This window comes from Rhincodon typus, chromosome 24, assembly GCF_021869965.1.
Source record: "Rhincodon typus isolate 14 chromosome 24, sRhiTyp1.1, whole genome shotgun sequence".
NCBI classification, from domain to species: Eukaryota; Metazoa; Chordata; class Chondrichthyes; order Orectolobiformes; family Rhincodontidae; genus Rhincodon; species Rhincodon typus.
In genome coordinates, this window is record NC_063355.1 from 29,855,843 (window position 1) to 29,869,187 (window position 13,345).

The following is a 13,345-nucleotide window of genomic DNA, read 5'->3' on the forward strand; positions in this document are numbered from 1 at the left end:
CTGACTTTTCTCATTGAGTTTAAAGCAATTCCTCAAACCAACGGCAACCCCTGTAAATGCTCCTCTGTACAACCTGCTGTGTGCGACCTCACCTTTTCACTTGAACTGTGCTGATCAAGTTTGGCAAGAGCTGAACAGCAGAATGCAAGATCATCAATGGTGCAACCATCCTCCAATTCAGAAATTACAGCTTTATAGTTTGAGGAAGGACTCATCGTCACCTGTCAATCATGAACAATTTAGACCTAGAAATGGATTTACTTTAAAGGAATGATGTATAAAGTAAATTCATTGGCAACCAAGAAAATCAGATTCAACTAAGTTTGAAACTGTGTTCCTTTTTGTGATTGCTCGTCCAAAATTGAACACACAAATTTTTTTATTTAAAACAATGCATCATCATTCTGCTGTTATCACTCTGAAGGTGGTTTCCACAAGAATGGTATTTTCATCTCTACACAGTGGGGTCCATTCTTTTGAAATTCTGGAACTCCTGAACATTGCAGACCTCTCCCCTTACAAAGGGGTGTCACTCCTAGTTGATATAGAGCAAGAGAAATCGATTAGAATTCCCTTCAGTGAAAAAAAATAGTCATATCGACACTTATTGCTTTCCTTCACTTACGGTTAATCATCCTGACATGAATAAACAAGTTAGCAAGATGTCCTTTTGTTTTGAAACAAGAGTTAATTTTGGCGAAAAGCCCTTAAATGATAACATCAAAGGTTCTGCCCTGTTAATGCTGCATTGGTTCACCTTTGTAACAGGACAGATCCAATTAGTTTTTGCTCCATTGTCCATTTCTTGCCATACAGTACAATTGCTCAACACTCATAACAGAAGGCTGCATGTGCATGAAGTGTTTCTTGAGTAGTGAAATGGAATAGGTGAGGGCTAACTCAGAGCCCAACTGTCATCAGAAAGAATGAGACCATCAAACTGCTACTGCCCAAAGTGAATTTCACCTCAGATTAATGCGCTTCAGTGAAGCACACCAAGCTTGACCTGAGCACACCATCCAGTTACAAAATACTGATTCTGTCACACTTTGGCTGGAGAGTCAAAGATATATAATCTTATTACCTGCAAATGTCACATCCCACAGTTATTTAAACTTTTCCTTTCTTTTTTGAACTTTAATCAGCTATTCTTCTTGTGATGATTACAGAGAATGGATTTCTCTCAGCCAATTCCTCATACAAACTGCAGGATTCTGATCTCAGAAGTGGATGCCAATTGCTGCAGTAATGGACACGCTGCAGTTAATTTTGTCCTGAGCAACGAAGGGGAATCATTTGCCTGAGTTCCCACTCTTGATCATGTGTGTCTGTCAGCCATTGACAGGTTTGGGTTTGGTTATGACGCCTCGTGTTTGAGCAGTTCATTGATATTCATTTGCAATCACACAATGAAATTAGCCCTTGAATAAAGTAGCCAAGGTGTCCCAGTGCTGATGAAAACTACTCAGCATCATTCAGTGCTTATTTGGAATAACATAAGGTGCTGTCCTCCAGGTTCAACAATAATGCTCATCGATGTCTTCATTCAGGACACCACTAACAGTGTTCATTGTGAGATGAGCCCAATTTTACAAAGAGCCTTGGCAAAGATTGTTTTTAAATTGGAAACACGGAGACAAAATTGACAATAATTACTTCCTAATCTATTTAAGGCCATAAAAATAAAACAGATACCACCTCCCTGTAATCAACTGCCTTTGCAATTCATCTTTGCATCATTTGAAACAACTGAAAAGGTGAAATTCTTCTGTCACAGAATTTCATTCCATTCCTTAGCCCCAGCATTACTGTGTGCATAGTTGTCAGATGGTGAGGGAAGTTTCACAGTTCATAAAGATGGCAACCTGCCCAAAAACCTAATGTCCAGGAGGTACAAAACAAGGCCAAAAAAATATGAAATGGCATTTCAGGTTTATATTTAGTACCATAAAGAAATGAGATTATGAGTTAGTCAGACAACGACAGTATTCAGCTCAGACCCAGCTGCTCTCCCAATAGCTGGTAGCCAAGAGGAGGCGCGTAGTTATGACTGGCAAAAAGAGTTTCCAGCTCCCATGAATTTCTAAGTCTGATTGCTTTGTCACAACAGAATATCAACTGTCAGGAAGTCTTGGGATTATAAAAGTGCCCAGTAAACCAAAGTGCTCACAACTCTGAAGGGGCAGCTTACAAAGACTGATTCTGCAATCCCACATTCCCAGCATCAAACAATAAGTTGTGCTCAGAAGTGTGGTTTGGAGAAACAGAGCTACAACATTATAACTCTACCACTGACCCATGCTTCCTGTGAGATTAGGGTTGCTGAATCACCCCAATGGAGCACATTAAAGATGGGAATCTCTCTTTTCTCAATTCTATTTTTGAAGACAGGATATTTTTAGATTCAGCAAATGTAGAAATGTATCAAAATAACAACATACAGTACACCATAGCAATCACTAGGGCAGTGGGTTACCTTATACAGCATGAGAGCAACTGTCCAATCATGTAGATTGCTAACCCTCTGGTTGTCTTGGAGTCTGCAGGAATTCAACATTGATCTCCCAGCCACAAGCAAACCAAAATGGAGATTATAGGGGCACAGAGAATAACAGAAATAGAAGACATGGCTGTTGGACTGACAGTCAAGAATCATCCAATCTGTTAACAAGGAGTCGCTTTGCTTTTCATTTGTGTAGAAAAACAATGTGCTGCACAAATGGACATCAGGCCATTAGACGCAGGAGGTCATGTGCTGAATCCTTCGGGAAAACGTTCCAACAGAGTTGGCAACCGAGCTGTTATCTTTGGACCTTGGTTGGCTCGCTACCCAATGGTCTTCGAGCTTGTATTGACAACCTACCCAACTGCAATATGGGGCTTCAGTGTTATTCCCATTCTTGCTTTTCAGCAAAACAAAGTAATTGAATGCTAAGAGGAGGCAGGGTCATTCCAACTTCAACACCGAAGTGAATAAGCCCTCTAATATAGCGTTATAATGGTACTGGTGTGGTGGTTTTAGACTATTCTGGGTGGGGTAGAGGAGCTTGGCAAGGAGGGACCACCCTCCCACTTGTCACTTGTCAAGCTAGGGATCAAATGAGAAAATGATAGACTTACATCATGAAGCATTTGGAGCATTCTGAGACAGCAAGATCTAGATCAGGATTGTAACCACTAACAAAAAGTCATGCCCTGCTCTAGAAGACAGTACCTTATTGTAGGCTAATGTCAATGGTTTACTATGACCAGGCTAACAGTGTTCTGTTATCCAAAACAAACCAAAGTGCATGTTTCTCTACGTTCCAACATACATCAGTAATTCAATTGCTTGATCAAACTGGTGCTTTAGATCATCCACTGCACAATGAAATGACTACTCAACATTCAGCTCTACTGATATTCAGCACAACACATCCTGGTTAGAAATACGCACCGTGCTCTTTTTCGCGCGCTTGCGCGCCGATGTCACGCTGAACACCTCGAACAGCTTTACGTTTTTTTTCAGCCCATGCGCACGCCAACTGCCCAGCTACAGACTACAAGTAACACGTTTGCTTTATCGCAACATTGTGTCAGCTGTCCTCGTGGAGAACGGCATCTAAAAAAAATAAAGAGGGCAGTCAGACTGGTCATCAGAGCTACACTCCTCCATCCGCCCCAGCACCCACCCCAAAAAAAAAACCCAGCGCATTCCATTATGAGATCACTGGTGATTAAACTGTGAGCCAACACAGGCTTTATCAGTGATAACACAAATATAACAAGTCTCTCTTCCGACTGTTCCCCTCCTTCAACTCCTGAAATTGCTGAATCTTCCGAGGTGATGTCCTATCAGCATGCTCCATGTAGAACCTCATCATTATGAGTCCCTCTGGACAGTGACTGCCAGCAAGTTATTCACCACTAGGAGGCACCACAGGCAAACCTTATCCTGACCTCACCCAATAACCATTCAACCGCACACACAACACACACCTTCCACCAGGGTGATCACTGAACAACACTCAGTTTATATGCCGACAAACCCTAATCCCAGGTGTTCAAGGTTGAGTTGCAGGACCGCAGTGTGCCAGGGTGGTTTCAACTCAACAGCACAAACATTATGGGCCAAATGACCTTCTCCTAACCAGGCTTCTAACTTATTCAACACATGCCACGGATTAAATCACAAATATATCAAGTTTATAAGGACAGACTCATAATAGGTATATCATCACTCCACCATTTAGTATCTATGGTGCAACTGTTCACCTCCTGAGGTGTAAAGGTGTTTTAGGACCTATGTGTAAACAACACAATTTGACACCATCCTTAAATGTTCTTTACTCCTCCTCCTTTACTTCTCACCACAACGCAGCCAAACTAAGGCCTGTGTTTCCATCACTCCAGCACATGGACACAAGCAAACTGTGGCACTCTCACCATGAGAGCCCAAGTCCCTAATAACTTCACTTTCACTAACTTCATCCCTTTTCGTCCTGCTACCCTCAAACCCGGCGCACACATAAACCTTTCGCTTGCCCTATCAACATTGATTGAAAACTAATTTCGCTCAGAAAAAGCAGCAATCTCATTTCTAATAACTTGTCAGATTCTACACCATGAAATCTGCAGGCAAAAACAAGGCCAGCAGCAGATGTGCTGAATTACTAGACAGGTGTGTTCACTCACAAAGCGGTATTGTGATAGTGAACATGGATTCCTGTCAATAATAATGGCATTCCTGAGTAAATGACAAACAAGAATAATTCAAACTGTTCTTAAAATATGTTCAAAATTTGAAGAAGAAAGTTATACTATAACTCCATCTATGCTGGTTGGATGTATATTTATGAACCTTAATCTCCACAAACTACAACCATCTTATTTGATCATTCTACATATAGACTGACACATGGCTGCGCAACGTTATACTTTGCAGTGTGCACATGTACAGATCATACTGTCCACACCTATACGTGGACATATGTACATGAACTTTACTCCACGCACATATCATTTGTATTACCATTAAGTACCATCATAGTCTATGCAGACCAGCATCAGAAACAGACTAAGAATATTTTTGTTTGTGCAAAATTTCTATAAACTCAAGATATGTTGCATCTTAGAGCCACACGGTTATTACTTCTGTGTAAAGTAATAATCATAAAATTGTGTGACATGTCCCAAGGAATTGGGTTTATTTCAAATCAAATTAAGTTATGGAACTTGTATAAAAGCAAAACATAAAGCAGAACTGGACAGGAAGTATAATACTGAATGAGCACTGACCAGTATGCAAGAAGGAACTAAGAAACACAGACTGGGGTGATGTTAGTGCAGAAGGTGAGTGCCAAGCAATCCGGCTGGAGAAGGTCACTGAAACTGGGCAGTTCTTATGAAAGAATCATAAAGCTTTAACTTGGATTTTAAATGTCAATTCAACAAGAACTTATTAACAAACATCTAAAATACCAGCAACAATGTGTTTTTCAAACAACTCGGGGCATAAAATAATTCCAAATCCACCAGATCTCTGATCTTTAGTCCATAGCTGAATAGGCTGCAGGCACTTGTGTTCTATGAAATGTTAAAATTCTCAACCTTGTTTAAAATTCCCACCATGGCGTCCCCTCTCCCTGTGTTTGCAACTCTCCTCAAGCCCTATAACCCTGCAAGATCTTTGCATTCCAGCAATTCTGGCTTCTTCTATATTCCTGATTTTAATCATAGCACCTTTGGGCCTGCCTTGACCCTAAATTCTGTGATTCATACTTTAAACCTCTTCACCTCACTAAGTCTCTTATTAGCACATTTTCTAATCATGTCATTGACCCAGACTTTGGTTACCTACCTTAAAAGTGTTAAATTTTGGAGGATAATTATTCCACAAAACATCATCAGATACTTTACTGTGTTGAAGTGCTGTATAAATTGTTGTCTGAGCCTCGCTCAAGATTGGCCACTTGGGTGAAGTAATGGAGGGGAGCTGCTGCTTGCAGAAGAGCAGCACAGGAAGAATAAGTATTTCTTGTTGTTTGGGTTGGTGGGGCAGGGGGGAGGGAGGGTGATGGATGGAGCAGACAAAGGGAACAAACTGGCAAAGATAATTTTCACATACGCAAAGAAAATTCCAGGCTGCACAGGTCGAATTGCAAAACTATTCTGATGTCCTTTGGCAAACTAGGAGAAGTAAGGGGGAGGGGGAGTCACATATAACAAAGGAAAGAAATAAATGGGCCTTTTAAATACTGGATGCTGCGCATATTCCTGTGCTACAAAAACAGTCAAGTGTGAAATCTAATTCCCATCCACGCCCTACATAAAAATAATTAAATTGAGCAAGAGCAGAGCAACAATACATTATTCAATTTTATATTTCAATTCATTTCATTAGGATCTTCGCTTATCAGGTGATTACAATCGGTGAAATTGAGCATGTAAGATTTGGTCCCTTTGTTGGCCATCCTCCAGAATGCAACTAAACTTCAAACCTTACGCTCTCCAATCTTGTATATCCCAAATAGAAACAAAGATAGATTTACCTCTCGTTTTAGGATAGGCCTCGACTAGTTTCATGTAGCATCATAAGGACATAAAAAGCTGCAAATTTAAAACGCAACCAGGAACGCTTCCAAGAGAAACGATAAATAATGGCTATATTTCAGGGAGGCACTTTTGTTTTTAAGTCCCTGTCTGATAGTGTGCGTGTGTTGTTTGTTTTCGCTTTTGCTTCTTTCCCTTCTGAGCTGCGAAGTTATTTGAAATTGCAATCTGCCGTGGGTCACTCCTGAGAATCAGATGTACACTGTAGTTAAGCGCAACTGGGAGAATTTAAGTGACAGGACAGAGTTTGAATATCTGCCGTGGCCTGCGGGCTTGTCCCTTTCACCTACTGGAGCGTGCTGACAAACTGCAAGCAACTGCTGCACGACTGTCCAACTTCCATCCACCGAACACAGCAGGAGCCTGGATGAAGACGACCGCTCTCCATGGCTAGTCAAGCATGAGATCCTGATGTCTGTCTGTCTGTCTCTCTCCTTAGCTGCCCCTCTCAGAATATATGCAATCCAATCATTTTCTGAGCTATTGCTTTCAATGGCAACAAAATGAAACACATTGTGTACTTAAAACAATCAGAGAGTCAAGAATTGTGCCGTTTTATCTGGGTTGAGATTTTTTTTTGAAAATAAACTGGTCTTTCCAGCTGCACATTTAGAGCTGACTGGGTCCGATAGAAATTACTGTTTCTGCTCATGAAAGAGGCCTTGCCCTCCCAATCCTTCCTGTCCCATTTCAGGCAGGTTGGGGCTGAATGGCAAGATCTAACCCAGGCTCAACGGTGGTGGGAATGGGAGAGAAAATGTCCTTTCTTCCCATCACCCCCACGTGTCTTGGATCACACAATACCTCAAAATCAGCAACTTGCCTGGTCGCATTTAGCTGTTTCAGAGAATCCAGCAGCCATTTTTTTTCCTCTGTACAAATGCATTCGTCATAAAACAAAATGCTGCCAACAAAGAGGAGGATCATTGCTGAGCATTTTCAAATGCTTCGAGTTTATAGTCGCCACCGAAGCGCAAATGGCCTTGATTTCCCTTCTGGTCACTCCCACTTTAAAATACTTATTTGACTCCCAATTCTCACTGCTGTACTGTATTGGGTTGCCAATTCTGGCTGGAGGCATTCCTCAATGTTTCATCACATGATTTCGATCACCATCACAATACAAAAACCCCATCTTGCCCATTTCCAATATTTTTATATCTCAGAAACAAACATGTGCAGCCAATATGTGTTTGATTGCCACCAAGGGTTTTCTCCTGTGTACCTTGTAGTGGTGCCCATTAACCATTACTGCCTGGAGACTCCAGGACACTGGAGAGGCTTGGTAACCCCACTCCAAGGCACAGCTCCAATTTCTGATTTCTTGAATGGGTTCAATATTGCTTTGCTGTATCGTAAGCCCATGGGTTGAGGACTTGGCTTGTGCTGAACTTGTTTCTCTCCTCCTGTTACTTTTCCCATTGTCTAGCTGGTTTCTTGATGTTTCCTAATCATCAAGTACATGGGAACAGTTGACATGTTACACCGGCCACCCAAATTTGGAGTCAGTGTCAGGCACCCGTAATCTAAAGTTTTAAATACATGACGATCCTTATCGAAGTCAATCCTGTGGCGCAGGTTCAGGGCGTTCCACAAACACTTCTGACTTTCAACTGACACTCTTGGCAGCTACCTGTTAGAGGAATGATCAATGCTTTATGTGGATGAGAGAATGGGGAGTAAAACAAGATGTGCTGCAGAAATGTAGCCAGGCTGCTTAGACAGCACCTTCCAAACCAGCGACTACTATGACCTTAGCAGGACAAAGGCAACTGTTACATGGGGAAGACTGCCACCTACAAAGTTTCCATCCAGCCACAACCAATCCTGATTTGGAAACACATCACTGTGTTTTCATTCTTGCTGGTCAAAATCGTGGAACATCTCCTCCCCCACCAATACTGCTGCGTATATCTGCACCAAACGGACTGCAGCATTTCAATAGGCACCTCATCACCACCTGCTCAAGGTTACTTAGAGATGGATAATAAATGCTCACCCAGCCAACAAAGCCCAATTCCCCTGAATGAATACAAAAGAAAGCAGGTTTACTTACTGCTGAAGTGACTCATGTACAAGGTTTCAGGATCTAACAGTGCCTAGGTAGTCAATCAAAGTCAGGGAAGACAAAGTATGAGGGAAGAGTGGAGACAGTGACAGGTAAAGGGTGACCTGACTGTTGCACTGGACCTGAACCATCCAGTGTGACATTGATCATCCAGACATTCCCTGCTCCTCATAGAGTTTGATGATCTAAGCCAGTGGAGCAATGGTGGGAACACAGATGTTCCCTTTTGGTCCTGGGACACCTACTCTTGGTTGCTATCCAAGGCTTCCTCTGAAAAATATTAATGTGTTGAAATTGGGAGAGGATAGCTTTAAGATGTCTGCACGGCTCAACCCATTTAAAAAGAAATCTTCAGGAGATGGAAGAAAAGAGAATAAATGCAGTTCACACCTTACTGCCGTGCATTTGCTGTCACAGCAACAACGGAGAATAGGTGACAAGTGTTGCCTGCTAAAAATTTACTTCTTTAATCAATTTTCTTTTGACAACAAGCCCCATTGCACATAAGGAAACTTCTTTGTACTTTTACCAAGGAATCCCATATTCCATGAAAGATCACATTTGAAAACTGAAGGAATCAGCATTAGACTGTCCTGCCATAAGTCTCGGCTGGAATCAGTAAAATCACATAAACCTTTCCAAACAAATATGGGAAAGTGGTGCAATGAAGATGATTCCAGACAAAAGCTTGATAGGTGCAGAGCAATTCACAAAGCAGTTTTCATGAGTTGCTGCATATCAAATAGGGCACAATTGATGGGCACACTCAGCAGCTCTAGTGGAAGAAAACTTTTTAAAAGATCATTCCATCCACCAGCCTGTCAAAAAAATACCAGAGCACCAACAGACACAAGTGATCAAATATGCATATAGAAATATAGTTTTAAATAGATCAACAACAACATTAAGATAACACCAGTTGGAAAATCCAGGCTAGACAGATAGAGAGACAGGCCAATTTAGCCACACAGAAATAGATAGGCAAACAAAGACAGCTATCCATATCAACACAAACAGATTGGACATAAGCAAACAGGCATAGTTAAATGGACAGACAGGCATATAGAGTGACACAAATAGACCAATAGGTACAGGCAGTAGATACAGGTAGAAGACCATAAAGACATGGATACACATAATAGGCCACAGCAATGGACACGGACAGACAGGCATAAAGTGATGAATAAACACAGATTGACAGATGAACAAAGACAGACAGGCATAAATGGATGGACAGAGACAGTCACAAACACAGATTGACACAGATGCAGACAGACTCAAAAAGACAAATCCTGAAGACAAATGAAGACAGACTGATACAATACAAACAGAAGGACACAGAAAGAAAGAAAAACACAAACACAAGAAGAGACAGAAATACACAAACACATGGGTGCAAATGTATGGATAAAAGTGGACGAAGATGGATCCAAACAGATGAAGAAGACAGACAGACAGATAAATCCAGCGATAAAGATGCAGAACAATAGACAAAGGCAGATGGACAGGCACACTGGTGTATACACACACAATTATGTACCATATTCAGAGTTTCATAGAGTTGGCAATAAATGCACCAATCAAATCAAAAATTAATTATTCTATTCAGAAGTAATTCATCACCAGTTTAAAAACACAAACACAACTGTAATAGTACACTGAATGTGCTAGTCATAGCTACTGTAAACTAAAAAATTGAACAAAATAAATATGGGTGATTATAGTGGAAGAACTTTTTTTAAACTGATAGTCACTCGATAAGTCAGAAGCATTTCATCTGCTAAAATTAACAGCCCTTCCACCTTATGATAGTGTTCAGAGTTCCTTTTTGTCCACTTTTAAGTCTTTCCCATCATCTCCTGAAAACAGTGAATCTCCCTCAGGTTCTCCTATCTTGAATGCACTGATAATCAGTGGGATCACTCCTCTCCAGAAAGCACTGACACTCACTGGGGTTACTGCTCTCCTGAAAGTACTGATACTCAGTGGGGTCCATCCTCTCCTGAAAGTACTGATATTCACTGGGTCACTCCTACCCAGAAAGCACTGACACTCAGTGAGTCATTCCTATCCGCAAAGTACTGACATTCACTGAGTGACTCCTACCCAAAAAGTACTAACATTTACTAGGTCACTACTACCTAGAAAGCACTGACACTACTGGGTCCCTCCTCTCCTCAAGATGCTGATCATTTGTTCTTCAGATGCCAGGCATTCTCCATTGCTTTGCCCAAGTGATCATGGTTCCTGCTTACACTCAATGAATATTGTCAGGCAATTTGACCATTTGGTATCACAAAGCAGTTGTCCCACAAATAAACACTTTTCAGAGATCATTGGATAATGATCAGGACAAAGCCCTCATAAATATAAGGAACAGAGGTTGACGGTAAAACCGCTAGAGTTCACCATTGAATCAATTCACAAAAATCAGAAATTTCTTTTCTGTGAGTTTGAAATTCACTGTCTGTTTATAAGTTATTGTAACCTCAATTCCTGATTTCTTCCATACATCCAGGAATGTGAAGGTAGATCCAGCTATGTATCGACATTAAACTTATGAAGTACAAGTAAGATGTTAAAGCCCACAGGGTGGAGTAAGACTCTCTCCTCCACAGTATCTCACACCACATTGTGCAGGTGTCAGGTTGTGCCCAGAGTCCATTTGAACATTGTATTTATTTAGTAACTGCAATACCTTTGTAAAGTGAAATCATAATCACTGATGTTAAATAAAATTCTGTCTCATCCAATACACTACATATATTAGGTCATTATCAGCAATAGTCTGTGAAGGACAGATGTAGTTGTAATAGAAAGAAACAAGCAACTGCAGATGCTGAAGAGCTGAAACAAAAACAGAAATTGCTGGAGAAACTCAGCAGGTTTGGCAGCATCTGTAAAGAGAAAGCAGAGTTAACATTTCAAGTCCAGTGACCCGTCTTCAGTGTCAGTAATAAAGAAGGGTCTCAGGACTTAACTTTGTTTTCTCTCCACAGATGCCGCCAGACCTGCTGAATTTCTCCAGCAATTTCTGTTTCTGTAGCTCTAATAGGACTGGCTATAATACAATATGATTTACTTTGCCTGTAATGGGACTGCCTGTATTCATAATATGATTGACAAATTCAATACAAGGTCAAACAGCTGTAACAGAACATACTGTATTCATTTTATGACTGATGGTGCCCGTAAAATGAGCGACTGTATTTGTAACATGATTGACAAGTGTTTGTAACATGGCTAACAGTGTCTCTAAGAAAGCAGACTGTACCTTTCATATGACAGAACTAACAGTGTCTGTAAAAGGACTCGTTACATTTGTGATAAGACTGGCGGTGTCTTTAACAGATCTGATTGTGTTCATTAAGGGAATGATAATCCTAGATTTTCCAAAGAATTATTATTTTAACATCAGCAGGTAGGCAATTAAAATGCATTGGGTCCAGAAGGTACTAAAATAATGTTGACTAGAAAACCTGGACTGCCATGCGGACAAGGACTGTGTTTCAACCTTGAATCATAACTGGCATTGCTGAGTAGCCACCGTTTTATTGAAACCATTCAATGTTGCTCCATTGAAATCAAGGAGGAAAATGAGGCAAGTTTATGACAGGCAGGTGATCCACTCTGCAGACCTCTGCCCAGAGAAAGAAGTTGAAAAACCCCAATATTAACAAGGTATTATCAGAGGTTGCAGCTAGGCTGCAAAATAAACTTTTATCAAAGCATACTTTGATGCTGACTTTCTGGTCCATTTCTACAACATCCTACAGAAATTAACAAATGAGACCTCCCGATATCCTTAAGGTTGCACTTGTATATTTTGTCAACACAGTGGCATACAAATATCCTAAAATTTGCAATGGCAGTTGAAACTGAGTAAATCAGCATTCATCGTGCTCTCAGTAAAATAATTAACTGTTTTCTTTCCAGTCTAAGAAATGATACATAAATAATTTTCTCTATGCCCAGAATAATTTCTTTCTGCTTCTTCTTAAGGCACTGGCTTTCAATATAATGCCAAGATCTTTCAAGCATCTCAGCCAAATGGTTGCTCTTCATATGTGGATCAAAGCAGTCACTTTCAGCAGGCTATATGATTGCAGGTGTGAAAGATAGGAAAGGTGTCACAGGCAGACTTCTACCCATCAAATGTGTAGGCAATTTCTGGACAGCGGTCCACACGCTGACCTGGTGTCAAGGCAAATTGTAGCCTCTCACCAACCCAGGAAATACTCAGATCCCTCAACACTGAAGTCATTGAATGTGGGATCTTCTTGGTCTGTTCAGTTCAGCTAGTTCCCAGAATTAACACACAAAGCGTTTCTAAAGCCTTTCAAAGCCAGATTAAAACTCAACACTTTAAATCATTCAAACAGTTACCAAAAGCTATCTATTCCACGTCACCATTCCATGATGTCTGACCTCACTGCATAGAAAACAATAGGTAGAACCTCTTCATTATTATATTTTTGAGCATAAGTTCTGTTTTTAAAAATAGTTACATATGAATTGGTTTCCAGATAATACCAAATAAAGCTCTACTTTAATTGGATTTGTAATAAGTGTGCTATTTATGGAAGGAGTAATTAACACCTTCACCACAATCTTCCTCAGCTAAGACTGAAACAAGATATCCAGTCTCAGAAATGCAGTCCTCACAGAGGTGTCATTATCAGCACC

General features: G+C 40.7%; 1 protein-coding gene across 6 annotated transcripts in view; it reads right to left on the reverse strand.

Moving 5' to 3' along the window:
• Window positions 1-13,345, reverse strand: part of mn1b (meningioma 1b) — a 137,623-nt gene that overhangs the window by 112,345 nt on the left and 11,933 nt on the right. The window contains exon 2 of one of the 6 annotated variants that reach the window (XR_007264624.1): window positions 3,437-3,601. The exons of the other annotated variants lie outside the window; for them this stretch is intronic. The gene's annotated coding sequence lies outside the window, so the exon portion shown is untranslated. The remainder of the gene's footprint in view (window positions 1-3,436; window positions 3,602-13,345) is intronic. 6 annotated transcript variants of the gene reach the window in all.